Here is a 27,922-nt window from a genome sequence, read left to right as displayed (position 1 = left end):
TCTTATTAATGGATCAAACTTTGCATTGAATAAAAACCAGAAAGACGCAATAGATGTGTTTCTATTATTTATTGCCTTCTATGCCTTTTGTCCTCAGGTACATCACCCCATGTCCATAGGTACATGACCCCGTTGTACCTCAGGACACGAAATATGGGTTTCAAAAATCGGTTATTGCTTGGTTTTAAAAAGCGTTCAGCAACTGACAAATTTTTGTGTAATAAAGAACGAATGTCTAAAGGTTTTTAAAATAATCTGGCTCCCTTGGTGTTATTTGTTTAACAAATAAAAAATAAAATTCAATAAATGTCCATAGGTACGACACTTTACCCTACATACAACACCACATTTTTAAAAATATTTGCTTAAAATAAATTCTTCATTATCGACAGTATTTGTGTTTTTGTTAATTTCCAGTACGCCAGGATTATTGTCTAAAATAATCATTCTAATTCTATTTAGTGCATTTAAAACTGTAGGATCATCATAGAGTTCTCAGTCGTCTTTAAAGCGTTTGGTCTGCGGGTGACGTATTACGATCTTCACCGACTCCTTCCGAACGAAAACCGAAGTGTTTCGAGGCAACCTATTCTCTAGTAACTTGGTTATCTCTGTAAATTGCCGATAGGTCTTATTCAAGACAGTGGCAAAGTTACTACGTCATAACTGACGCAATTGCAGTGAAGTGAAGTGAATGAAAGCTGCGTTAGCTTGTGTCAATGTATATAGAGTATTACAGGTAGCACATTTTCTGCTATCGAGAGAAAAAAATACCCAGAATTCTTGCGCGACGTGACGTCACGTGGAAGAGAGTACGAAACAAACACATCGTAGGAAATACAGTGCACGGTGTCGTTGCGTGAAATTTATAAAGAATGGGTAATTATTGAGACAAAACTGAATAAAAAAATAAATGTGTTGTTGCTCAATGTCCGAATTGAGAAAGGAAGACTCCATGTATAACATAGCACCCCTTTCCTAAAAGTTGTTGGTACAACGACAGTGAATTTCTCGGTGTAAACGCGCAGACGGAATCGATGTAAACAATGGTAGTATTTATTCTATTCATTTCTTACCGAAAGATTATGAGACAGACTTACAACACGAACTTCTTAAGAGCTACCTGTAAGAAGAAGAAAAAAAAAGTTCCGCACTCATGGAATTTCTTCTCTGCATATATCGAATTGGCATGTAATTGTTAAGAACGAACAGAAGTAAAAGGTTGGACGAGCAAAGATGTTATTAAAGAGAATTTGCCCTTTTTTCCCATAATACGGTGAAGCCAAAAAATAATCGAGACAAATCTGATTGGCTGCTCTCTTTTCCGTTAGTAATGCTCGCTCGAAACATAGGTATTATGTATGCCAACATGTAGTGTTCATTGCGTGTATTCTTATTTAAATATTCACTTTAACGTTTAAAATGGTTACATGTGCAGCTTGTGGATTTGTGTTCGTTACCTTCAATGGGGCCCACGTTCTTATTTCCGTTGAGGCTCGTGCTCACTTGTTCTAGGACTCATCCTTCAATAAGGATCACACTCACACGGATCAATAATTTTCTGAGAAGGGTTTGCACCAATAATTACAAAAACTAACCGATAACACTAAAACTCATCAAAGTGACATGCGATAATATTCTTTAGCCTTGACAGCGCTGATACATAGAACGGGGGGGGGGGGTATTTTAGAGGGTCGCAAGTGATATGTAGGAAAAATGTTCTACCTTCTGTTTTCTGTCCTACTTGACAAATGTTACATTGTTTGGCTAGGTGAATTCTTTTCCTTCAACCTTCAGAAAATCGACTTAAAGTATTGTTTTTGCAAAGCTTTGCTTTCTCTTAAGCTCCAAACGGAAAAATTATGGCAGAAAGTTTCGGAAAGTGTTGCTATTTTCACAGCTAGCTTCTCATTTTAAATAGTGTATATTTACACCGAAGGGGGTGCACGTGCACCGGTGCCCCTCCTAAATCTGGCCCTGATCACACTTACTAGACTGGTGGGAGCTCGCGCTCACTAATTTCATTGGGATACGCGTTTATTGGGTTTGGACTCACTACACTCAATGAGGCTCGGGCTCACTAATCTGAACTAGATGTAGGGGTCACAACCATTAATGACCTCGTGCTCAATGACGTCAGTGGGGTTTGCAATGATTTGTCCTTGAGTTCATTACTTTCAGTAGGGAAAGCGTTCACTATTCTCGTTAAGGCTCGCTCTTACTCAAGCTCGGGCTTATATCCTTCAATGAGGCTCGCGTTTACTTTGTCTCGGTCTCACATCTTTCAGTGAGGCTCACTCTCACTAGGCTCCTTGGAGATCGCGCACCCTAATCTATTTCGAGCGAGCACACGTTTAGTTAGGTTCGGGGTCACCTTAATTAGACTCTTGCTTCTTCGCGCGTGATATCTTCCGTCAACTGGGCTCGAGCTCGCTCATCATTGGGGCTCAAACTCACTGATATCAGTGTACGTTAACGTGAGTTCGGGTTCCTTATTTTCATTGGGATTCGCGTTATTTATTCTCGTTGAGGCTCGCGCTTACTTGGTCTAGGACTCGCATTCTTTAGTGAGGTTCGAACTCACTAGGCTCCTTGGAGCTCGCGTTTTCTAGTCTCTTTCGGTCACGCACTTGCTTGGGTTCGGGCACACTAATTTTAATTGGATTCGTGCTCACTCGTGTTGGCTCACTTCCGTCAACTGGGCTCGATCTCGCTACCATCAATATAACTCGAGCTCCACCAGCGCGGTTTTCACTAATGTGGGCTAGGGTTCGTTACCTTTAGTGAGCTCGTGTTAATTATTCTCGTTGAAGCTCGTGCTTATTTGCCCCCGAGCTCATATCTTTCAATGAGGCTTGCGCCAACTAGGTTCCTTGGAGCTCGTGCTCTTTGATCTCTTTCGGGCAAGCACTTACTTGGGCTCAGACTTCAATACTCAGTGGGACTCGAGCTCACTGGCGACAGTAGGGCTTGTACTCATTTTTGCTGGGGCTCACATCCTTCATTCAGGCTCGAGCTTAGTCGGGTTCTGGTTCAGATCCTTTAATGAGACTTGCAGTAATTAGCCTCCTGGCACTCGCGCTTACGAATTTTGTTCGGGCACATTTTCCGTGAACTAAACCCAAAATATAGTAGGAACATATGTATAAACAAGAACATTTATTTGAGCAATCTCAAAAAATAAAATAAAATAAAATAAAACCCAAACAATGAAGAAACACAATGCAAGGAAAAGCAATAAATTCTTTCCGGGTTCTGTGACTTCTGAGGGCTGCGATTAGAAGTATCACTAACATTTCCTATCAATATTCATAAAGCAATAACAATGAGTGAATGATAACATTAATATATATTTATTATAATATAGCAATTTACTCTGCATATTTGTAGTTAGAATCAGTAATATTTTTGTCTCTGTGTAGTTTCAAAAATAAAATAAAGTTAGAATATGCTCGGAGTATACAAAAAGTATATGCTAAAAGCAGAAGACGCGATTTCCTCTCTTCCGCGTGACGTCACACTTCCAGCGACCAATGCCAGTTCAAATCGCATATTTAGCAGCCCCTGAGCTTGTGTAATGTGTGTGTAAATGTGTATTTTGCCTCCTTTCAACTTGCATACCAATGTGCTACGTTCAAGTACATTTTATGTATTAAATTAGTTTTTAATTATCAAGTACAACATTGGAATGCTGGTAAGTTTCTCTCTTGGTATTGTATCAATGTGCGCACATGATTAGTGTTTAGATTTACTAGAGATACGTACCGTAGTACTGTCTGTATAGGTAAAAGGATCAATACGTTTACATTTGATTTTCATACTATTTTACTTTCGTACTAGAAAGGATTGTTGAAAACACAAATATTTCACTAATTTCCTCCTTATTCTCCACTAAATATTTCCCGCTGGGGATATGAACCTGTATCACTTGCATAGATAAAATTCAAGTTAGCCACCAAAAGCAATTCTTCAAAATTCACAATTATGATTTGCATGTAAATACGGCTTCCGAACGTGTCATATAAAAACCAGTACAAAAAGCACAAACCAATCTGTGCTAGGATGTTTCCAAAAAAAAAATAATAATAAATAAAACAAAATAAATAAATAAATAAAATACAAAAGCTCTATAACCGTGTGAGTTGTGGAGGTGTTCCAATAATCGAGTAATTGATATTAATTCGACAAAATTTCAAAATCTTTGAGGCACTTGAATGTTAGAGGTGCTCCACGTATTCGAGACATTCGAAATATTCGAGGCACTCGAGATATTCGAAATGTTAGAAACATTTGACGAGTTCGAGGCACTGGAACTGTTCGTGAGCCTCGAATTGTTCCAAAGCAACAAATACTAAAACTAAATATGATCGCAATTTATCGAGTTGTTTGAGTATTTTGTGATGTTCGGGGATATCTGAGTCTTAAGAAGAAAAAATGCGATCGATGTTATCAGTTGTTCAAAACATGTACTACCTATATGTAGGGTATTCCATTTAAAGTTAGGTCTCTTGAAATGAATTTATTATTTTTTTTTAGAGGTTATAGTCAAGGAGCCGTACTTCCCATTTAGGGAAGGACGAGAAACGCCATACTTTCAGGAATTATTCATTGACTATCTAGGATGTTAAAAAGTAGGTAATATACTGAGTTCTTGCCCTTGTACTTAGGGTGTTTAGATAGTGCAACAGTAAGATGTATCCTCGTGCGCGGGAGATGAGAAGTAGCTGTTCTTAACTATTACCAGATTTACGTTTCACGGTTATACCGGTTAGACTAAAGGAGACTGTGATAATGAAAAATGGATGAAATGAACAAAGTGGGAAAACCCACGGGCACAGTGTTTGCTTGCTGGGAACGAACCAGGAACCCCAAGCACCGGAGGTGAACACTACCAGTGAGCCACCTCGCCCCTTTGTAGTCTGTCAAGAAAGAGTGAAGGAGAGGGGGTGAGATAAAGATAAGACATGCGTTACCCGAACGGGTTGTAATCTAGAACACCATTAGTCTACAAGGCACCACTTAACGAATTGCGCCAACGATAGGACAGGCAGAAAAAGGAGAATTTTCAAGCGGTTTCGAAGATTTGAATGAATTTTATAGATGGAGACAGGTTCTAATATAGGTAGAGGTAATAAAGTTCGATAAGCTTGAAGACTTATTGAATTTCGGTTTTGAAAATTCATTATCCGATACTCAGACCCTCACAGTATTTGAGATTTTCGAAATTTCATGTAGTATCTAATGTTCGAGTATCATTGATACAAACCTAAAGAATTTTAAGTTCGAAACTCCGTATTATAGATAGGAGCTGTCTATCTGTTCGTCTGTCGATTTGTATGTTACGTAACTTTCGAACAGATTGTCTGATTTTGATGGAACATACTTTGAAACGTCCGCCCTAGCTTTCATCAGACACTTATTGTTTTTGGTTGCCTTACAACGAGGGGAATTTCTTCTTATCTTCTACGTAGGCGTGGCATTACCACTATTATTTTTACCGTTTTCTTACCATTAACTTTCCTAGTAGCATTATTACTAGTAACTACATAGCATTTTATTGTCAGTTTTGCATCTAACGTTTAATACTTTCGAGTAGTTTATTATAGCCTTTTTTCCTTTTTCTTTGTGGACTTATGATATTACATACGCTATGCTAAGTAACCAAATTTACACCAAATTCCTGATATGTTTTAGAATGGTTTGAAGCGATACAAGCAAATTAAATTTCAACAAAATCAAAAAAGTCAATACTGGGTTGGTAACAGAAGACTAAATTGTATTAGATTACTAAAGTTCTCTTTCCACCAGAAAACTTCTACACCTAACTGTGAAGCAAGCTGTGCTCGCTCTTCCAACAGTGTTCGCATTTTCTTTCTTTTCTCCCACCATTTTGTTGGCCCTCATTTTCTTGAAATCTTGAAATTCGTAACATTACGTACTGCAGTAATACGTATCGATCAGAACTTGAAACCACTCTTCTATTTTTAGCACGGTTTTCTATGATTGACATTTTCTTCGTTGCTGCCATCTGGACATGACTATTACCACGTGCAGTAGTAATCACTTTCATCCCATCCTCCGATGACGAGGTCGCAGAATAACCTCCATTTTTGCCGTTTCAGTACTTTTTCTTTGACGCTCGGTGTAGCCCGAGTCCCACGAAATTATAAGCCGGTAATTGTAGATGACTAATGTCACTAATCGTGCAAATAATCCTTCAATTCGGTTCACCAGTTTAGAATATTAGTGCGATTAGACCTCGGAAGTTCCCGTTGCTCTCCATTTTCTGTTGCCGACCACCTTCAAATGAAATGGTGCGGCTTAAAATCTTTACCCTGCATTTCCTGTTATCTGTGGTACTAATTTAGAATGTGTACGAAAGCGCATCACTTTATATTGTGTCCTTTACGTGGCAAAGGTACATGCATGGCACCAGCCGTTACACGAGCGTGTCCTTTCTTATAGATCACGATAAAAAGCACATAAAAAAAACTTAGTTGGAGTGGACTGCTCGGCGGCTATAAGGTCTAGATCTGAATCATCCATTTTTTTTGGGAAAATCATGCTAACATCTATCGTTGACTCCCTCTTCTCTAGGGCGACATATATACATTCTAAACCTTTGAGATTACAGGTAAATTGTCAAGCATTATAACATTTTCTTTCATACCTGACATATTACCGGCACTTAAAATGTTATATCGTCCTTGGTAGCAAATGGTGTTACCATGCAGCGCCTCAAAGCTTGGGGTCCTTTGTTCGAATATCGCTCAGTCATGTACATCTTTTTGGTGTTTGAGCCCTTCATTAGCTTTACGCATTAGATTCGAGCTTAAGACCACTTCGTGAAAAGATGTCACGGTTTACACAATTTGGTGACATTCAAAAACTTCTGAATAGACGAGAAATAAGGTTTTGTAATGGTTCAACAATAACCGTAATGTTAGTAATATTTAGTCTGGATAACGCTCTAAATTTCGAAAATACCAGAAATTTTGCTTTTATTCCAAGTTTCTAGTATACCCGAAATTTCTGTAATAGTCAAATTTTCGTCTGATATTTTTTAATTTCTGATACTACTACAGGTTTCAAATACCCGAAACTTCGATAATACGTGAAACTTCGACAATATTCAAATTTTATAAAATATTCGATATCCTGTAATGTTTGGATTTTAAGTAATAATATCCAAAGCTTCGATAATCGTAGAAGTTTTGATAATAACTGATGGCAACTCGATAAACTTTCACATCGAAACCTCGGTAAATTATCAACCTTATAGAACAACATTATTTACCGTAGAGCGAAGAGAGAAGGCGCGTGAACGATTGTGGGTATGCGCGTGAGCTATGCTAGTGGCAGTGATACATGCTTCAATAGTGCATTTGGCGTAGGAGACGCGGGCTAGATTCCGGCGGGACTTCATGTGGTTCGGGCTCCACGTTAAGTGCATCTTATGAAGGAGTTGCATTCAGAAATACAGGTTCACTTCACAATTACTTTATCTTACGAGTAGATATTGGTGGTAAAACTGGTGTCTGTTTATCGCTTATTTACTTTTATTTAGATCATTTTATTAACATATTTCAGATGGATAATAATGCAATGTTTATATTTATATATGGTTTTTAAAAATTTAAGTGGATATGGTTATGTAGGTGCTTCTTGCGACTTTGAAAACAGTATTATTAGTAGGTAGGTTTTGTATATAAATACGCATACCGTAGGGATCAATGGTATCAAGCGACTGTCCAAAACACGAATGATAACTTTTCCTACGTTTCCAATAAAAGCGACAATGCTAACTTCTTGATTCAGAGCAGTAGCGAAGCATGTTTGTCTGTGCGGGGCAGGGGTGTCCGTAGGGATCAATCGCTTCAGCGACTTGGTTTGTCGAAAACAAGGAAGGTCCAAAATGTACTTGATACTGCAAATAATCACGTAGTAGATTACTTTTGGTAGTTTCAATCAAAAAAATTGTCCTTGCAAACGTAAGACACAGGTTTCCTACAAATGCTTTACTGTTGAAAATAGGTGTGTGATACATTTGCCTTTGGTATGCCCTTACTTAGTAAATCCTTAATATCCCTTGTATTGATTTGACATTATAATTTTACAGTTGTAAACATAAAATACTGGTGTTTTTCTTTGTGTAGACACACTTGGATTATGGATATTAATATTCTAATTTAGGGTTTCATATGCACTAACTCATTTTACCTAGGTAAAATTATCACTTTATAACGAATTATTGTAAACCAGTACCAACCGTGATTTATACTAGTGTTAACACTGAAATTTATTAACTCTGTCACCGATTTTCTAACTTGTACTAAACAGGATTGTATTTTCCTGTTTCTTAAAGGAGTGTGAGGCCGTGTCCAAAATTGCACAAGTGCATAATTAATAAAGTGTACTTCGTCAAGTTAACTTTTGATACGCATCATTAAGTTCCAATATCTCGTTGTAGTGGTAACAAAAAAAAAAAAAAAAAAAAAAGGAAAATTTCTCGTGCTAAAAGACATAAATTAATTCTTTTTTTTATGAATTACTTGGCAGTGTAATAAAGTCAAAAATATGATATATATTAAAGATTGACAGTATGGAGCAACCAAAAAATTAAATACGTGTTTTTCTTGTATGCTAACAGCTTCAGAACTTTTATTCAGTCACATTACCTGCAAATAATTATAATTGCTGATCTCTCATGCTCAGATTAACAAGAGCGTAGCGCAAAGGCAATGATTATATATTCCGCACAATAAACTCGCTATTGCATAAAACTACCAAACTCTTGGTGATTTATTATTTTATTAGGTATGCTTGGCGATGTAATATTTCTTAACTCATCTTGACGGGACTAGCACTGTAGGCTCTTGGACAAATTGGGTCTTATGCAGAGTCGTTTTGAAAATGATTAGCCTCATACTAAAGGTCTGGCTACTGCAGGAAACATATGTTAGTCGTACTCTTTAGTATGGCTCTAATCACACGTCAGAACGACTCTGTATATTTATTTATTTATTTTACGTTCAAGCCACCACAGTCTTGCAGAATTGTACATGCGGAATAGAACATGTCAATATTTCTATATGAATACCAAAGATCATCTTATGGATCATATACCGTACATCTTATTACTAGTGCACATATATCTTCCGTAAGGTGAGTTTTTGTAAAATAACCAGATGGTTTGATACATAGTATAAAAATTTTATGTATACACAATAAACTTACATATTGGAAGTACATATCACTATACATACACATTACTATTCGTATTTACATATCTATTTGTAATATTTACAGTTGTCTACTTTATTATGATAATTATATTTACTTGCTTTTCATTTAATTTTGGCTTTACAAGTTTCTTAAGTACGTTGAAAGTACTCAGAAAGAGAATAAAAACAATGTGACAGTAGGTATCGTGTAAGCCTTTCTTTGGAAATTTTGTCTGACTTGGAATCTTTTGTATTGTTATGTAATTTGTTGTAGATTTATATTCCTGTATACTTAAGGCCTTTCTGGTAAAGTATACTGTGGATAGGAATAGCAAAAGCTATTTTCTTTCTTGTGTTGTAAGTATATACGTCACTATTGCACTTAAATATCGGTTTGAGATGTTTGTTTATAAAAATTGCAAACCGTAATATGTAGAGACCAAATAGGGGAAGAATTTGTAGTTCTCTGAATACTTTTCTACGTTAAGTCCTTGGTTTAATTTCTTTTATTGTTCGTATTACTGTTTTTTGTATTTTGAGTATTATCTGACTTTGTGCTGAGATTCTCCAGTGTACTATCCCATATAAAAGTAGCGTTCCAAATTGAAATAAAATGAAAATTTTAAGCTATATGTTCCACGGTTATGCCGGTTAGGCTAAAGGAGAAGGCGATGATGAGAGATGAGTGAAATGGTGGAATGAAGAAAGTGGGTGGAAAGGGGAGAACTCCGAGAAAACCCAGGAGCACGGTGTTTGTCCATCACAAAGTTCACATGGCGCGAGGTGGAATCGAATCAGGGACCCCACGCACCAGAGTGTTCCAAATTGTCTATGGTAAATTATTTTAAGTGTTTTTATGTTGAATGCAGTTTTCACGCTTTTCAATGCATAGTGTACTTTACAAAGTTTCTTTTGCAGTGGATATGTGCTTATCCAAAATCAATTTGCCATTTACCCAAAGTCCTAAAAATTTAGTTTCATTTACAGCTTTTATATTTTTATTTTTAATGTGAATGACTGGATTATTTACGTTAATGTTTCGGGAGTGATGGAAATGCATTACTGTCATTTTATCAATGTTTCACTTAAATTTGTTATCTTCAATTCACGAGTTTGATTCTTCTAAGGTTTGTCTGATATTGACATCCATTTCCCTGTCAGTGTACTCAGTAAGAGCTAAAGTTGTGTCATCAGCGAACATTGTTGGTTTTGCTGTTTTAACATATGCTGGAAAGTCGTTTATAAAAATAATAAAGAGAAGTGGCCCTATAATAGAGCCTTGTAGCATTCCACATCTTATTCGTTTCACATCCGATGTATAACTGGTGACTGCACCCTGCCGATTAGTATAGTCAATTGTCACTGCTTGACTTCTGCCTTTCAAATAGCTTTGGAATCACTTATTCACAGTTCCACTTATACCAATATTGTTTAATTTTTAAAGCATTATTTGATGTCAAACTAGATTTAACGCTTTCGTTAAGTCGAGGAATATTTCCTTATACTTTTTCCTATTATCTAAACCTTCACGAATGTAATCAAGATAGTTGTATGTTGCTGTTTCAGTTGATTCATTGCGTTGGAACCCGTTTTGCGCAGTATCTATTATATTATATTTTTCAAGGTACAGTAACAAATGCTGTTGCCTTGTTGATTCAATAATTTTTGAGAAAGGTGATAGTATGGCTATAGACCTATAGCTATCTACCTTATGTTTGTCATCTTTTATAAGGATCGGCTTAACTTTAGCTAACTTAAGCTTTTCGGAAAATTTCCCTAAAAGAAAGGAAAAATTCATATGGTGTATTAGTAGTACTTCGAAATAAGCCGAACATTTTTTTTTTCAATATAACCATCGGGAAATCGTCAAAACTTACTGACCATTTCTCCTTTTGCTTAGAAATTTGTTTTGCTAGTTCTTCTAGGTATCACTGTTTGAAGAAACATTGTATTCTGCATTCTTTTATGTGTATTCCTCATTTTCGCTTGTGTATTTGTATCGTATTTGCTTCCGATGTTTGTAGAGTAGTTATTAACAGGATGATCTACCTTTTCTCGGCACAAAAATTTCTATATTGGACCTTATGGGGAGAACATGGCTATCGAATTTCCTCTGTTTCTAAGGAACTAGGTATCTCTAATGGGAAAGAAAAAATTTGCAGCATTCTACAGAAGTTTATTAACGGGTTGAAATACTTAAATTGTATGTTTGTCTGCTAGTTTAGCAGAAATAAATTATGAAAAAATAAATAAATTAGTTTCTTTTTATACAAATTAAAATATGTCTAACTTTGGAACCAATTATGGTAGAAAGATCAACTTTTTTTGTTTTATTCCTTGAGAAGAAACGACTAATAGTTTTAATCACAACCATATCTGATACGCCAATTAAAAAATAGTATTTTAATATAAGTATTAAAGTCCACCTGCCAAGAAGTTTGACGAGGGTAAGGCATCCGCGCCCACCCTTTTCTTTTGTTTTCGTTCCGAGAGATATGAAGGGAAGGGTCTTCACAAATCTCTTTCAGCTATGTAAACAGACCGTTTTTACAGCAGGTGTCAATGCGAATGTAAACATCCTGTCCTCAATTTCAATAGCCCAAGTTGGGCAACTTTCTCTCTCTCTCTTTTTTCTCTCTTCCGAGGAGGTGTTTCTACCCTGTAAGAAAATTATAGATATGTAGAGAAAATGGTGATCAATTATTTCTGATAGCCAGATGATAGACAAGCATTCTAAAATGCCTTCGAATTCCAAAAATGTATCGACCATAACTTTACCATCTGGTTATTTTCAGGAGACAAAAGTTTTATTATTATTATTATTATTATTATTATTATTATTATTTGGAGTTAGAGTGCAAAGCCACGAAGATACAAATGGCTCCATTGGCTAAACATACACATAGCTGCCCCCATTCAGAACATCCCTTCGTGCGTTAGAAAACATGCTATAACAATGCGCCCCTCGCAAAAATCTAATTCAACTCTTATTGATCTCAGTAGCGCTTACTAATAGCGTAAATGCTACAAAATCAGGCATTTGCAAGTAGGAACAGGGATTGGCCGAATCACAGAAATCTTACTGTTGTCACGGGCTGTAAAAGGTAATATATGACATTTTCACAAGAAATAATTATCGGACCTACCGTAGTCGGGTCAAGACTCCACTTAGGAACTAACAGGTGCGCTATCCAAAAATACATGTTTCAGAATCCTAAGGTACTCACGCAACAATTTTTTATAGAGGGGCTTTAGCTACGGGCATATAATTTGAAGTAGTCACCAACTACCTCTATAAAAATCATTGCGGAAGTATATCGCAGGATTCTGAAATTTAGAGTTGGTCTATACTTTTTGTCACGACTAGCTATATACCGTATATATGCATGTCAGTGGCGGATCCAGGGGGCGATCGCCCCCTTCCCCAGAAGAGGAAACTTTCTTATTTTATATATATCAACATTATTTCCAAAGACGTAGCCTTCAATGTGAATGCATTACTAGAAAATAAAGATTGTACGGAGGACAGTCAAAAAGTTCCTGGAATATTATTGTAGCTATTTATTACCACGTACAATAGTTTATTATAGTCTGCATATATATATATATATATATATATATATATATATATATATATATATATATATATATATAATTTGTATGTATGTATGTATGGGTGTGTCGTGGATGAATAGTTACGCTCATCCCTTATAATCAAGGAGTCCCTTGTTTGATTCCCGATGGAGACACAAGTGGTTCGGATCATACGTTAAGCTGAAGGTCCCACCCATAGGACGTCATCATTCTGAAAGTATGTTCTTTTCTGCGTATCCTGCTTATTGTTTCAATTCTTTAGGATAAATCGGGACTAACTGACAGTGCGTAGTCTTAGCGGGGTAAGCGCGGAAAACGAAAAAGTCAAAGAAAACAGGGCTTTTCTCCCTTGTCCCCATATAACAATGCACAGTATGGACACCGTTCCAAGTGGGTCTTATAGGAGCTATCATGGCAACATTTTTGTATAAGACAATTGGTGTGTGTCGTCTGCATGGTAGTCTGGGGACAAAAAAGGGCAAAGATGTTTTTCAATAAATAAATGAAAGAAAACGTGCATTTTTCAATTCCCATATCCTCGTTCTAAGAAGGCGCTTAGCGCAACGAGCCTAAACTTTAAATGCTTTGAAAGTTTATTCTTTTTTGCGTATCCTGCTTCTTGTTTCAACTCCCTAGGACAGTGATGATTTCAGGGGTGATTCTGGGGGGAAATTCTCCCAAGAGCTACGAAATTCACACTCGGGTGCTTGACATCTTCGCAGAAATTTCTGTGGAGCACGCAATTTTTGTGCGTGGTGCCTCCGGAGGAAATGATCTGAAATTAACACTGCTATAGGATAATTAGAGATTGGTTTACAGTGCTTAGTTTTAGCGAAGTAAGCATGATAAACCAGACATATCACAAAAAAACAGGGCTTTTGCTCCGCTGTTCCCCCGTAAAAATGCACGGTTTACACACAATACAGATTGGATCTAACAGGGCTATTTAGAGAACGTCTTATAGAGCATTTGGTGTGCAATGTTGTCTGCAGACAAGGAGGCAAAACCGTGTTTTTCATTAAAAAATGGAGTATTTTAAATTTCCCTCGCCCCCTCAGGAGACGCTTCTTCAATGAGACCGTATCCTGCCTCTTTCTCCCATTCTCTCGGCTCTAGGCCAATTAGGACTGACAGGTATTTGAATAAGTCCATTACTTGGTTGCCTAGTAATTAGCCATCATATTGGCTGCCATATTGGATTTAGACAAATGTTCTCTCATGTTACCATGTAAAATATGTCTTGTCGTGATGAAAGCTACCAGAAAAAGTAGGTTTCGCTTAGTCCTGAGGAAGTACGCTACATCCTAGAGTAATGCGTGCATATACGCATTTGTAACTTTGTACAGTTAATCGTTAGACAACAGTGTTGCCAGGTTGTAAGGTTTCTAAGTGGCAATAAACAATGTCATATTTAAATTCATCGGCCTCAAAAGCCTATACTTTGACACCAAAATTATATTTCTAAGTGCCTTGGTTCACGATCTCTCTCTTTATATCTATATACAGAGAGAGAGAGAGAGAGAGAGAGATATTTACGTAGGGTGGCGGCCATATTGGAAAATGACGGCTACCAGGAAAACACCTCAAATTTGAAATATATTCCCAAGGCATTATAAACAAATCTTAGGGGACATTTTTTTACGGACACCTATATATGGGGGCCAGTACTTTTTATTGTTGGAATCCTGTGGGGGCACCCCTCTGCCCCCTTCCCTTCGCCACTACTGTGTGCTATAATATTTGTCCGGAAGGGGGAAAAATCCCAAAATAACAGCGTTTTCTGATATATACTGTTCTTCCCGCGCACTCTAGAATGCATCTTGATGAACTTCCAGAGGTAACGGGTAAAAGAAGATACTTCACACCACATCGTCCAGTCTCTTAGTATGGAACCATTGAGGGAGACAAACTCTATAAAGCTAACACTATTTGGCAGCTGACAGGTAATCTCAGAAACTGGTCGAGAACCTGTTTCATTAAGACATCCACCCCCTTCCCCCTCCATTTCATCAACCCCAGCCCTTTCCGCAGCCAAGCTTAGAGTGGGGCGTGGCTTACCCTCGTCAAACTTTGACAGGTGGACTTTAATACTTATATTAAAATACTATTTTTTAATTGGCGTATCAGATATGGTTGTGATTAAAACTATTAGAGTCGTTTCTTCTCAAGGAATAAAACAAAAAAAAAGTTGATCTTTCTACCATAATTGGTTCCAAAGTTAGACATATTTTAATTTGTATAAAAAGAAACTAATTTATTTATTTTTTCATAATTTATTTCTGCTAAACTAGCAGACGAATATACAATTTAAGTATTTCAACCCGTTAATAATCTTCTGTAGAATGCTGCAAAATTTTTCTTTCCCGTTAGAGATACCTAGTTCCCTAGAAACTGAGGAAATTCGATAGCCATGTTTTCCCCATAAGGTCCAATATAAAAATTTTTGTGCCGAGAAAAGGTAGATCATCCCCTTAATGACATTTGCAACTGATTGTGGGTCTGTTATTTTTTGTTTTCCAAAAGCGTTTCAATTTTTATATTCTCACTTGTGGTGTTTTATTACTTGCTTCACTTTTAACTATTTGCCACAGTGTTTTTGTTTTAATTTTTGAGCACTGTATTCTTTTGTCTAGTTCCGCTTTTTTTGCCATTTTTATCACCTGTTTGTATATGCGTTTGTAATTTGCATAATGGCTATCTAGTTGTGCATTTAATTGATCTTGCTTAACTATACCGCTAATTGTCTCAATCTCTTCTTAGATTTCTTTGTTCCTTTAGTGATCGACGGTTTATGATTACGTATTCAGATGTTTTGCGTGATTTTTGGGAATGCTACGTTGTAGCAGTAGCTGTATGTGTTTAGGAAGTTTTTCCAAGCTGTCTCTACTGTATTTTAAGTGTATGTATCCCACCAAGTATCCCCATTCAAAAGATAGTTAAAATAATTTATATTTTTTTAAGTGAACTTTCTTTTTGTGATGGTTGTGGGTATTCTATTTGTATTAAAAATTCCAAAATTCTGAATGTTAAAGATTTGAGCTTCATTGTCGGAACATCCCGTATTAATGACACTCACGGAATATTCTAATTCATCTTCATTTAGCAACATTTGATCTATTGCGTTTTTTGTTGTCTGTGTTATTTTGTTTGATTTTTTTTTTTTTTTACTACTGGTGTTAGATTGTGTGTGTCGAGGAGAAGCCGTAAGTTTGTGTCTATTTCGTTTGTTAGATAATGTATATTTAGGTGCCCTATTACTATTACTTTCTTACCTAATGCGGTTAATTTTTTAATTATCTATTCAAAATTATGAACTAGTAGCTTGATATTGCTATCCGGAGTTCTATAAACGCATATTGTGTGTAATTTTTGTTTAGGGAGCTCTGCTAAATATGACTCAAAATCTTTTTCAGTGTAAGATAGTTGAAGGTTTTACACATTTTAACTTCTAACCCTTTCCAAATATACAACACCGCTATATCGAAGTTGTAGATTTTGAAAAATCCGATTTCATCAGACTTAAGCCAATGTTCAGTAATACATATTACGTGTATAGGTGTTATTTCGTCTGAAAATAATATTTCAAGGATGTTGCTTTTCCCCTAACTTAACCCCTGCACATTATAATGTAGAATATTAAGATTATTTTCTTACTTAATGTGAGTGCATTGTTTTCCATTCATTACTTTATTGTTCGGTTCAGAATTGCTTCTTTAGTTATTACCAGTTTTACAGGCTTCTACCATAAAAAATCATTTGACAACATTTTTGGTATTGTTATCCGTTTTGACTTAATTTGACTACTTTCTAAGTTTCCTTGTTCAACTCGCTTGCTTTTCGAGTTCAAGCTCGGTTCCTCATACGAGTCTGTTGTTGTCGGGAGTTAATTTTTGTCATGTATTTGTTGACACGGAATTATAGTACTTTTGCAGTTTCGCGCAGCATAACATTTATATCAATAATTACGGGAATTTCACACTTTTAATAATATCTACTGAAAACTCTCGCAGCATTACACTAAGTTTCTCGCAGATTTGTTTTTTTTACCTGTTCTGCTTAAGTGCATACCATGTCTTGTGAAATACCTACAAGGGAAATACTCGACATTTAGGTAGTGCATGTGACATTACTTCTCAGTACTTTAGAGTAACTAAATTTAGCAATTCATTGCTAGCGAAATCAGACAACTAGCAGGAGCATTAGAAGACTGAAAGTACTGACGGTAGCGCTATTTACACCAATAATGTCACAACGCTACTTTAGGAAATGCATAATTTATCAGAATTAAGATAGGGTATATTGTATGTAATTGCTTCCTGTATGTTGGATTTCACAACAGTGACAACGTAATTGTGCTATTTCTATTATATTGCTTTACCTACAGCCATTCCACTTGAGATATTTTTATTTACGGTGCTAATATTTACGTTCTATTTGCTAGATGTTACTCATTCTCTTGAAATCAATACATTTTACTCGCTAATCTTCGAAATAGTATGTGAAAATCGTGGAATAGTATCAGAAAATCGTGGTACAGTTTAACGAAACGAGGACCAAATTTCAAAATTTCCAGGAAAAAATTATATTACTATGAAATATTAATGTATCAGGATCACATATACGCAGGCTGTATAACCTTGTACGGCAAAAGTAACAAAAACGTGTAAGATTACTATTATATAAACCTTCTTAAATATAGTCCTGTGCGTTATATATACACTGCAATACTTGCATGCATCTAACTATATTCTAAATCACAGCAACAAAGCGCACTACTGTGGCTTTGACGTCCTATTCCTCTTCTGACTATACTTCTCTCCCTCATTATCCCCGCTGCGAGTATAGTTACTCAGTTACGAAACAAATCATCTCATGCATGTACGTTCATAACTAAAATCTGCTAATATTAGGATTTATATAATTAGCGAGACGATGTTAAGGAAAAAAGCAGTACTTATTTTATGTAATGACTCTCACTGTTCAACTACACAGAAGAAATTAATCGCTCATAGTCCATTCATAATTGTTACAGTGTTATTATACAGTACAAATTAAGAGGGATTTGTGAAAAACTTCCGAAATGTGTAGAAATGCATTTTTGACCTGTATTTTGCATTTACTTAACTGTCAAGTTTGCAAATTGTACGGTAATTAGCATGTAAGGACGTATCATATAGTACAAGTAAAACGGAATATTGTAGCCTTTATACCAATGGTTAAGAAATGAAACAAAGAGAGATGTGAGGACGATAGAACTAATATCCTCATATCGCGCATGCAGAAAAAAATATTTCCTCGAATACTGAAGGTTGTGTTGAAATGAGAAAAACGAATACTCATATTCAGCTCATACCTTTACATTAGTTTAAACACTTCTTGAAGTTATATCTTTACATTTTTTTTCTAAATTTGCTTTCTGACATGAAGTTTCCAGCAAATATGAATAACTGCTTTTCTATTTCCTAATTAAATTGTAATACCGTTCACCGATGTTTGTTCACAGTTTAGCATTTTTATTTTCTTTTCTTTGAAGATGGACCAAGCATGAGTTTTCCTTTTTTGTGTCCCACCACACCTTAATTACCTAGAGCCAAAAGACGTATTTCTTGAAAATTCCTGTGTCCAGTGCATTTGCCTTCTCTTGGATCAAATTTAATAAAGAATAGCAATAGCTAATCTGCAGACTCTGTTCTTATCAACGAAACGGTACAGACAGGGTGGTTGTGTGATATAATCACTAAGTTACGTGCCTTCTGAATAAATAATTAAGATAAACTAACATTTATTTCTGTATACGAATAAGGAACCGTCTAAAAAAAAATAGTTATTTTAATATTAAATCAGAAATCTTAGTTCATTTTTAGGGAGATTCGGAAAGGTGGTCTTAGTGATGCTTAATGTTATTCTCTTCTCACCTGTTCTGGCGTTTTATTTTCTAGAACTCTAGATTCGATGCTTTGTCCAGATGATATTTCCAGTGGGGCGGTGTTTAGTTCTGTTGTGAACAATTTCAGTTGATTTGTGTTTTTAAAAACCAAACTGTGTGGGTGAAATTACGTTATTCGTAGATAAGAATGGTATAATTTATTGAGAATAGCTTTCTCTATGATTTTTGAAAAGGACAACAAGGAAGTAGGTCTGTAAATTTCGAATTTTGTTTTGGCCCCTTTCTTATATAACGGTTTGACTTTGGCGTATTTTAACTTCTCAGGAAATATGCCTGTTTGAAAGGACATATTAATGAAGTAGGACCAAGGTTCCGAGATATGTATGCTCCATTTTTTTATAATGGCCATTGATATTTCATCCAGACCAGAAGACCGTTTTGCTTTCAGAGCCATTATTATATTATGTACCTCTTTCGCCGAAGTGGGTCGTAAAAGCATGGTACTGATAGTTGTATTTTACTTGCAAATGTTTAAATGCGATATATCGTTAGTAATGTGCTTGTTATGTGAACCTGTGTAATAGTTATTGAAGACGTTTACAATATGGTCCGGGTTTGTTACTTTTTCCCCATTAACATCTAATTCGGTAACTTCATTTTTCGTTTTGGTGTTATGTTTTAACTCTATGTTTACTACATTCTACATAGCTGAGGGTTTGTTTTCAGTATTGTCTATAAAATTTGAGTAATGGGATTTGATACTGTTTCACATGAAATATTGATTCTGAAATTACAGTATTATGAAATCAGAGGAACTGACCTCTTATTGATCAGGTCTTATCTAGAAAGTAGAAAACAAGTTGTGTGTGTACAAAATAAACGGTCAAATGTACTTGAAATATTAGCAGGAAGGCCACAAGAAAGTGTCATTAGACCTTTCCTATTTCTGGTATATAGTAACGATTTACCTGACTACTTATTAGAAACCAGTGTTATGTATGCCGATGACACTACATTTATAACGAAAGATAATAATATCAACCAAATACACACGAAAAATAATAAAGCAATAGATAAATCTACTGTTTGGCTGTTTCATAATAAATTACATTTGAATCATAATAAAACAGAAAAGTTATACTTTCATCTCAGCAGCTCCACAACTTATACAAAAGAATGCTCTGCTAGTCAGTTAATCTATTAGGGATATACTTAGATACGAAATTATACTGGAATGCGCATACTATGCAACTTTGTAAAAAATTATCAATTGCAGTATATGTGTTACTTAAATTAAAAATATCTCTAACTAAAAGTCTATTAATCACTGCATATTATGCTTTCTTTCACTCTCATCTGTCGTATGGCATACTATTATGGGGTAATTCTTCCGGGGCACAAACAGTATTTAAGTGGCAAAAAAAAAAAAAAAAAAAAAAAAGCGATAAGAACGATAACAGGAACTCCAGAGAGAGAATCTTGTAGACATTTTTTCAAAGATTTTGAAATAATGACCATCCCGTTCTTGTACATATTATCGTGCCTTATGTATATCAAAGAAAACTGTACAAATTATGTTACTCGAAGTAGTGTTCACTCACACAATACAAAGCGCAAAAATGAAATAAATATTCCCCATGTGCGGCTGTGCAAAACTCAAAATAGTTATAAATATATATGGATGAAATTGTATAATCTGTTGCCACTTAGAGTGAGAGAAATGGAGACTGAAAATTTTAAGTATTTTTGTAAAAAGTGGCTCTTAGAAAAGTGTATATATGGTACATAAGAATATATTTCATGTACTATTCAGAATGTATGAATGCATAGTACATAAAAAGTTTATTTCAGAATTTCAGGAAGAAATTTCAGGATTAGAATAGAAAAGTAGTACTAGGTAAAATATAAAATATTGTATTGATTAACTAAAATTGTAAATATTACATGTACGCAAACTTAAATTTTGACGTTGTCTAATACAACAACATGTTGTTTAACGGCAACAATTAATTCTTATTCTTGGCAAATTTAAGTAGCTTTCTATATGTTTTTGCAGTACTGATAATATTCTTGTATTTCTTGAGATATCTTCCCTTTTTTATTCGCCATATTTAGAGACCTTAGTGTCTTACTTGATATTTTAATATCGGTTGTTACCCATGTTTTCTTTTTACAAGTAAAAGCAGGAATGGTGTACTTTTTTTTTCTTTTTTTTTTGAAACGCTTCGTTGAAATAATTAAATATATTGTGAAAGCCATCCCATGCATTGTTCAGGTTGTTAGCCGTATATATCTGCTCCCAAGCTTCGTTGAGCAAACGAAAATTTAGATGTTCTATGCCAGAATCATTAAAATATCTTTTCGCTACTAATCTAGTACCTGGTTTAGGCACTTTACCCTATGTACACACAAAATAATTCCCTTCATACCTGGTACTTCTACTAAACATGATTCAGAATGCTTTTCGATATTCAGGTTGTTAAATTTAGTTAGGTTTTTATTCTCTAAATCTGTTTTGACATAAATACATGATCCCTTCTATTCTTAACAGATCTACTATAACTAGCAATTACGTTAAAACCGTGAAGGTTAGTGACACTCAGCTCATCTGCGTTCAACCAGAGCTCAGTTAAATATATTAAATTTACATTATCCTCTGTATCACTTATTAACACTTCTAACATTTTTTTTTATCGATTGTTAGCCTTTGAACATTCTGGTGGTATATCACTGACTCACCCGATTTTGTATTTACCATAAAAAAATCGTCGTTGAAAATATTTGGCTTCTTACACCAAGACGATTTTCTAGTTTTTAAATTTAGTTAATTATCACTTAAACATTTTTTAATTGCATTCTCAACATTTGTCGTTTTTTGATTTTCCACAGCACTCGTTTCAACCCTCGAGACCTTACCATAAACAATGACACCCTTGGGAGATTTTTGATCGTGGTCACTTGTTTCTAAGTCGGTAATCTTGGTGTTTTCCTTGTCTATTGGAGCTGTTATTTCATCCTTGTACTCTTTGCGTACTGCGTTTTTAGGGTCACTTCGGTCACTTCGAAGTGCTGTTTGATTATCACTGTCATTACTGTTACTGTTACTTACTACATATCTACAGTTGTTTTTCCTCAGAGTCATGATCACCTACTTGATTCCTTTCAAAAGTATTTTCACTAAACGTTAATGCTATAGGAGTACAATTCATGGGTACCAATGTTGATAGGAGTTCTGTCAGGTTGTCAGTGAGGAAGTTTTTACCGCTACCATTTAGATGCTGACCGTATCTTGTGTGTTATTGTCTTGGGTACCTGCGTATATCGAGAATCTTCACATTTCTAAATCGTTTGCAGATATTCTAAATTTTAATGTTAGTTTCACGTAGCTCTCTGTTTACTATGGAAGAGTCTGTGAGATCATGGCGATGCGGCAACGTGGCAACTACTACATTTGTATGTGTGTGTGTTGGTAAGGTTGTTCTTAGTGCGCACCTTAAGTTCCTCCCCTCGTTTCTCAGAATAATTAATATTTAGATTATTCATTTCTCTACAGTTAGAGCTCCAGCAGCAGCTGCAAATGTTAATTCGTAGGCAGATAGGTCTAATTTTGTAGTTTTGATTCTAAAGATATTCCTTTTACAGCTACCATGTTTCCTTGTTCTTGTGAGAGACTATATTATCCCAATTACCATACATTTTGCTTTTTGATAGCTGCTCAAAAGTAAAATACAGATCAAAAATTTCTTTCTGCACACTTATCAAAGATCTCACAAATTCCTCTTAGAAAGTCTTTACTTTGGCTATATCATTCATTTTTGTTTTTTCATTCAGTGATTTGATCATTCAATTCCGGTTTTGAGAATGTGCCTGTTAGGCCATACAATAGAATAGAATATTTATTGTCATTAAACAACATTTCTTGCAATAGACATTGGCACCATATAAATAAATATATACAAAGAAAGAAAGGAAAAATGTTACAATTTACACTTGTCTTCAAATACGTTGATACCATAAATAGAATTACTTACAAGAAAAGATTTACAATGTTTTTTGAAATCATTATCACACATCATTCGTATATGCACTGGCAATGTATTAGATAGTTTCATTCCTGTATATTTATAACTTCTTTGTGTTATACTTAGCCTAATATAGGGCGTATTTAAGTCATCTTTATGTCTAGTATTACATGAATGTATATTGTTACGATAACCTAAACTGCTTTCATTTTCTTTAACGTACATAAGACAACTATAAATATATAGACAGGGAACTGTCATAATTTACAAATCCGTAAAATATTGTCTACACGATACACTATAAGTTAAACCTTTTATTGCTCTTATGGCTTTTTTCTACCATTTAAAGACAGTCTGGGCACCTGGTGAATTTCTCCACAATATTATGCCATACTGTTGATGAGAATGAAATGTATGCTACAAGAAGCATTGTTTCTGTAACTGTTGTTTTCAGTTTACGTAATAAAAATAGCACTCTAAATAATTTCCTGTATAAATTTTCGGTATGTTCACTCCAGTTTAGTTTCGAATCTAGATGGATTCCCAGTAGTTTTACGGAATGGTGCATATCTACTTCAGTCATATGATTACTAAGAGAAAAATACATAGTCTCTGTTTTAGATTCATTTATATAAAGTTTATTATGCTTTAACCATATAGATTATATTTCAAGCATTTCATTGCTTTTAGTTTTAACACTTACTAAATACTTACCCGTATTTAGAAGAGTTGTGTCGTCAGCATATAATACAGATTTACAAGGTAGAAAACTCTTTTAATCATTTATATAGATAAGAAAAGTAAAGGTCCTAACACACTACCCTGAGGTACCCCTGTTGTTAAATCCAAAAGTGTTGATATTTCGTTAATAATACGGACAGATTGACGTTTATTACTAAGATAGGACTTAACCAATGACAATTCAGTTCCCCGAATACCATAATAATATAATTTTTCAACCAATATATGATTTGACACCGTATCGAATGCTTTACTTAGATCTATCAATGTTGCACACGTATTTAACTTATTTTCGAATCTATCTAATCTGTGTGATACTACGTTTTCTACGGCCTTAATCGTGGAAAGGCCAGATCTGAATCCAAATTGCGTACTGTGGAATATTTTATTTTGTTCAAAGTACATTGATAATTGCTTTTGATGCATTGTTCAAAAACTTTATAAATAATTGGGACTAATGATATAGGACGGTAGTTATTAGGATCACTTTTATCATTCTTCTTATGTATGGGTACTGTAACTGTCATTTTAAGGCAGTCAGGATAGATTCCATCTAAAAGTATCCAATTGAATAAGTAAATCAAAGGATCAATTATAACATCAATTATTTTTCGAAACAAATTATTAGAAAACCCATAAAGATCTTCACTGTTTGAAGATTTTAATTTGTTAACAATTTGTAAAACCGTCCTGGTATTTATTCTGGTCCACTGAAAATTCGAGTTAACGTTATTTAGGTTTTGCTGTGCTAATAAAGTACTAAAATTATAGATTTGATTTTCACTAGAAAAGTCTGCAATTTTTGACTTATCACTTATTTTCCTTATGTTATTTACAAAATGTTCATTGAATTCATTTTCGGATATTGGTATGGGGTCTTTAATATTGCTTTTTCCAATGTCCTCATTGATTATAGACCAAGCTGCTGCACACTTGTTTTTTGAGTTATTTATCCAATTTTCGTTTCCAGTAATTCTTGCTGCTTTAATCTTTTTTTCTTGTATATCTTTTTAGCAATTTTAAATCTCTCTTTATCTCTAGATAACTCTGTTATATTAGCAATATTATACAATGTGATTAGTCTATCTCGCTGAGGTCTAAAATGTGGCGTGTACCAATTAGGAACTGTTTGTGAATGTTTACTTCCGTAGCTGGTATACCTCTAATCTTTTCTGGACAACATTCATTTAAATATAGAATCAAAGTATTGATAAACTTGTGGAAAGCTTCGGAAACATTGGCACATTCAGAAAATAAATTTTCCCAATTAAGATTCCCTAATGTATATCTCAGATTGTGTATGTTAAGTTCACCTAACAATCTAAATCGTTTAACCCTACAACGGCCAACCTATTTTCCTAACATAAACAGCCAATGTGACTCCAATGGACTCACACTTTTGATATCGTGGTATCAGATCTTATATTGTGTTATTGAGTGTAATTCCGTGTAATACTTTTAAGTGTTTCCGACGGAACATGCAAGTATAACAACCACGTATTTTTGTAGTGTTTCCAAGCTGGTCAGTGTTGCCATCTGATGTAAAATTTTCGTGGAAATTTAAATTATTTTTCTTGTATTGTTTAAAAGGTAGTGTAATTATATATTTTAGTAGAAACAACTTTTGCTAACTACTAGACTTTCAAGAAACGCTTTTCTCAAAGTACTGTATGTTATTGGAAACTTTATAAGTAATGCAATTGAAGGGGTGGATTCCAAAACAAAGTAAGTCAATTTTTGTCAATTTTGAGGTTTTGGTTATATTAAGTTCTATTTCAGCATCTTCGTATATTGAACATGCTTTCATGCCAAAACTACATAAATCAAATTAGTTGTAGGCAAAAAAAAAGTTAGTTATTGTCCATAATGCCCTTAGTCAACAGCATTCTCTGAAGTTGTTTTGTGATTCATGCCTGCAAACACATAAATTTCTTGCTATAGATGATAATTTCACCGTTATCTTACGAAACGTAGAGAATTAAAATTTTCCTTTACGTAGATTACTTTTCTTTCACGGAAATAGAATGATGGAAACTCACACAAAATATCCTCTCCTGAAAAGCTTACTTTCTTGACTTAGGCTCTTTTGGAATTGAGCTCTTCAATTGTTGGTTTGAATGTTTTCATGATTTCCTGGAACTACTGAAGAACATGCTTCGTTTCACTTGTTTGATGATTTACATTTTTTGCAGTATCTAAGAACAACCGAATCTTCAGAACACATACTTTTAGCAGGTCCTGCATGTTTGCCTTTGTAATTGTCCTTTTCGTGCATCACACAAGTAAAAAATATTTTCTTCTTTCTCCAGCCTTATGTTGGTAACATGCATTAACCTATATCAATAGTTTTAAACTCGGCAGCCACAGACTGGATTGATTTGTCAAGACCTACAGCACGTCTATTGCCAATATGTGGCTGGATGAGACTTTCTGCTATTGCAGTAAGAATATCATTTCTGAAAGTCTTCCGATTAGGATATAATGTACTCCAGACGAATAGGCTGCAACAGCTCACACATCAAGCCTATTCATAAAAAGTAAATGGTTATATATTAGTCCTTCTTTGCCATGAATATTCATGGGCCAATTGGTTTTTCCTTCCTTCAGTTTGGTAAGAATTCGGGTGGAACGAACGTCTTTTGTTCTTCACTGTTCCCACTAGTGTAAGACCATTGCCAAGCAATGTGTTGGCGAGATCTAAATGTGTGAAGTAATTATCGAATGTGATATTTTTTTCTCCCAGAATAAGACTCCGCAAATGCAAGACCACCTTTTGTCCCAAGTGTTTGGTTTTTATTTTCTTTCCTAACATAAGGTGTAGCACACAAAATGATATTGTGTTATGGAATCTGCTATTCATCATACCTTCATCTCACACTTACCTGGTTTCAACGGCATATATTGCGTAAATAGACACTACCTACGAATGGAACAAGCTGTTCGTCAACATTCAAATTTTGTCCAGAGTCAGTGGCTTTTCTAGCATTGGTTCATTCCTTCCCAAACTTCGCGTATTGAGGCCAGTTTATCTTTATTTCTTCTGTCACTTCTTGTTGTTGTCATCAAATTGCATAAATGTGCACAAATACTTGAACGTATTTTTACTCATAGTACCGCGAAATATTGGTGGTCCATACTTTTTTGTCCCATAGCAGTTCTATGTTCAGATCTTTGGCTTTGAGACGACCAGTAGTGTACAAAGGTCCAAGTAAATACTTCAATTCTCTCGACCGGCTTCCACTGATTCTCCATGTTGCTTCTTCATGAGTATACCGAACGATAGTCTTCACACCGTCTTGAATAAATAATAACAGAGCGTCTAAGAAATCTTCGATTATTTTCTTTGGAAAAAGGAACCTTATTTACTCCTCCTGATGATGTTCTGAGATTTTGTCTTCTGTGGTCGGGGAGGTTCAAAACTTCATGTGGTTCCGTCCATTGCATATAAAATATTTTCATTATTTTGGCACCGATTTCCAAAATCTTCAATCGCAGAATTACTAATTGCATCAGAAACTTCTAATGCTTCACTTTCTCAAATACCTCCGCTATCTTCAAGTTCACTACTCGTAATGTCTTCGTCTTCATCCCAAACAACTAGCGATTTACTTATACAATATTTGAAGAAGCAGTCATTTCTGCACTTCCATTAGCACTAACATACACAAACAGTTCCACAATCTGCACCACAACAAGAATCAACTGATACAAATGTGCCATATAATTAATAATTTAAAGACAATTACCTATATTACCACTGGGAACCCAAATATATGAAGCAATTTAGTAATGAGTCCATTGGACTCACGTTGGCCTTTTGTGTCACGAAATTCGAAATATATTTTTAAAACCTACCCTAACGTATATTTTTTCAATTCCAAATTGTATTCACATTTTATATTACCTACCGATAGCATATCTATAAAGACACATCTATTGAACAAGAAATAAATTGCAGGTGGATAAAAATTACACGCGATGAGTCCACTGGACTCACGTTGGCCGTTTAAGGTTAATTACTGGATAGGTAGCGTTCATATGTGACATCACAAGGAACAATAGCCATACACCTTCATGGTCAGACAACAAAGGTTGTACAGTACCACATAACAGGCTAGTTTTGTTTTCATTAGTAAAAACATTATCTAAACATGCAAAGTTTCTTGTGGGCTGATAATTAATGTAATAAAAGTTATGGGACCTAAGAACATCACATAGTAGTGCTTTAATGGGTGTACTAATAAGGACGTTAACATTTATATCGCCAATATAAAATGTATGATTTTTGTATTTATAAAGATAGCTGTTTAATTTCTCCCAACCAGTAAGAAAAATATGCATATCTAAATTCGGTGTCCCATAGAACGTAATAACTATTACTCTGTTCTGTTTAAGTAACACACCAGCTACCTCAAAATGTTGTTCTATGCAAAAACGAGTTAAGTCAAGAACAG

General features: G+C 35.0%; 1 protein-coding gene across 2 annotated transcripts in view; it reads left to right on the top strand.

Moving 5' to 3' along the window:
• Positions 1–3,524: 3,524 nt before the first annotated feature.
• Positions 3,525–27,922, top strand: part of LOC145676039 (uncharacterized) — a 56,646-nt gene continuing 32,248 nt past the window's right edge. Inside the window, exon 1 of one of the 2 annotated variants that reach the window (XM_081746892.1) lies at positions 3,525–3,694. The gene's annotated coding sequence lies outside the window, so the exon portion shown is untranslated. Of the gene's footprint in view, positions 3,785–27,922 lie in introns of both variants that reach the window. The other variant, XM_081746893.1, reaches the window with a different exon arrangement.

The sequence above is a fragment of the Thermobia domestica genome, chromosome 18 (assembly GCF_964235325.1).
Source record: "Thermobia domestica chromosome 18, izTheDome1.hap1.1, whole genome shotgun sequence".
Taxonomy (NCBI): domain Eukaryota; kingdom Metazoa; phylum Arthropoda; class Insecta; order Zygentoma; family Lepismatidae; genus Thermobia; species Thermobia domestica.
This window is presented reverse-complemented; position numbering and strand designations above follow the sequence as displayed.